The 2,464-nt window shown below is 44.1% G+C and overlaps 1 non-coding gene across 1 annotated transcript; it reads left to right on the top strand.

The window, feature by feature from the left end:
* The first annotated feature begins 1,738 nt into the window (after positions 1 to 1,738).
* On the top strand, positions 1,739 to 1,810 carry Trnat-agu (transfer RNA threonine (anticodon AGU)). The gene has a single exon. It is a non-coding gene; the product is annotated as a tRNA-Thr (tRNA).
* The last annotated feature ends 654 nt before the right edge of the window (positions 1,811 to 2,464 follow it).

The raw sequence follows: 2,464 nt of genomic DNA, 5'->3' as shown, positions 1-2,464 counted from the left end.
CACATAGTAGAACCAAAAACACTTCACCACACATCTGTAGTGTTACAACTGTTGTAAACTGAGATTGGCAGCAGTCTGAAACAGCACAGTCGACACAACGTGTTCCGAATGACGCCGACATTTAACGATCAGTTCTTGGGTTGGAGGAGGTTGGGGGGGGGGGAGGGGGGTGTTATGCTGACCAATTTAACCGCGCCCTTAAAATCTTAAAATACGTAGACCATTGGGGGCTCATAACATACTAATTTATGTTGGTTATCAATTAATGAGATCGGTATAAATGTGACTCTAGGTGCCGTCCCAAAATGTCAATACTGGCTCTTGGGGAAAAAATTTGACGACCACTAATATAGACAAATTCGGAGGGAATCATATGAAACATTCAGTGTAACATTTTAAGATCCCCTATTGTTCTCTAGTCTCGAGAAGGAATACATAACAGTGTGACAGTATGCTCTGGCTCTAATGTATCTAAAATAATTCCAGCAGACTCAGTTTTCATTCCATGTACACACTTCGTTCAATGCGACGTAGAACTGTTATCACTGTTCATCTGTCACAGCAACTACTAGAGTAACTCAAGTTCAATGAATGGACAACCATTCTGTGAAAACGGAGGTTAGACTCAGGCATCAGTAATTATTCAACAGGATCGTTGTTTCTCTGTACTTAGCCGGCCGGAGTGGCCGAGCGGTTCTAGGCGCTACAGTCTGGAACCGCGTGACCGGTACGGTCGCAGGTTCGAATCCTGCCTCGGGCATGGGTGTGTGTGATGTCCTTAGGTTAGTTAGGTTTAAATAGTTCTAAGTTCTAGAGGACTGATGACCTCAGTAGTTAAGTCCCATAGTGCTCAGAGCCATTTGAACCATTTGTTTTCCTCTACACTTAAAACAGAGAAACATACTGTTCTGCGAACCTGTAACGTCTGTCAATGTAAATATAGTACCACATCCTTTTACATGAGCGTAGGATTACGTGAGTGAATCATTTTTACCATTACTTTTTAAGTGTGTATTCGTGTCATGAAAAAACTGTCCAAAGCTTTTTGTAGATAGTGGTGAAGCATATTTCACTAGGTTTTAGGTCGTTCGTGTGCCACAGATATCAGCACATCGGGCGTATACGGGAAAGGCGCCAGTACATTATCCAGTACTACCAAGAAATCCTTAGTGAAAGCAGAACTAAAACTGTTCAAACAAATTTCGGGCTTGCAGCCGGTCGTCGTTTAATACTTCGCACAATATTTCAACTGGACACCTGCCAGTCATCTTCAGGTGAGCCGTCGCAGACGGCCGTCGCGACGGCTCACCTGAAGATGACTGGCAGGTGTCCAGTTGAAATATCGTGCGAAGTATTAAACGAGGACCGGCTGCAAGCCCGAAATTTGTTTGAACAGTCAATTCGCCGGAAAAATTTTAAAATTCACATCAGAACTAAAACTGGTTTCATTCAGTCTCGTATGGACAATTTAAGGATTATAAAATGAAATTATGCGTTTCCAGATACCTTTTCAAGGCTCAAACATCTATGACGTATATATGCAGACTGAAGCAACGTATGAAAGTTCGTACCAAGGCCTGGATTAAAGTCCGTGTCTCCTGATCACAAGGCAGATGCGCTAAGCACTACGCCACCGAGGCACAGTGGCGAATACCAAGTGGTCTGAGGTGTGAATGGGAATTTGGATTGAGGAGGGAGGGGTGCTAGGGTAGTCCACGCGTTTGTGCAAAGCCGCTGTGCCAGAGTGGCGTAGTGGTTAGCGTATCTGCCTAGTGAACAAGAGCCCCAGGTTCGAATCCTGGCTTTGGTGCAAATTTGCATTCGTCGCTTCAGTCTGCATATGTACAACTGAAGGAAAAGTAGCGGCTCCAGTTTAGGAAACATATTAATGGTCGGAAGAGCAGCCAAGGACAACATACGCCTCTTCAACACTTCCGCTCAGTGAGCCTTAAGCAGAAGTTTTAGCAGCAAGTTTTAGCAGCACTGTGACAGGAGCCCAATGCACCATAACGATAGCGCCACAATCAATAGTTACTTCGACATGCAGCCATTTCGCACGATTGAGATTATATTTAACGGTTTAATATTTCCAAATAATGAAACTTCCTGGCAGATTAAAACTGTGTGCAGGACCGAGACTCGAACTCGGGAACTTTGCCTTTCGCGGGCAAGTGCTCTACAAACTGAGCTACATGTACTCAGGTACTCAGGTACATAAATCTGTTACGCCAAAGCAGTAGTGTTTCAAGCACTGGGCTCTTATGCTGGAAGTACGCTCACACAAACCTGTGTGTTCCGTGCTTCCCCAAAATAATATCCTGATTTGTACCCTTCGCAAGTCCCACAACTGACTGAACTAGTAATGCTTCATTAATAATCTTAACGTCTACGGTATGTTTAAGCCCGATCATACTTCTTTCAGGTGCAGCATCAGCTAATAACATACCAGACAGGCTTGTTAAGG

The sequence above is a fragment of the Schistocerca cancellata genome, chromosome 1 (assembly GCF_023864275.1).
Source record: "Schistocerca cancellata isolate TAMUIC-IGC-003103 chromosome 1, iqSchCanc2.1, whole genome shotgun sequence".
In the NCBI taxonomy this organism is placed as follows: Eukaryota; Metazoa; Arthropoda; class Insecta; order Orthoptera; family Acrididae; genus Schistocerca; species Schistocerca cancellata.
The sequence above is the reverse complement of the archived record's forward strand: the minus strand, read 5'-3'. Positions and strand labels throughout refer to the sequence as shown.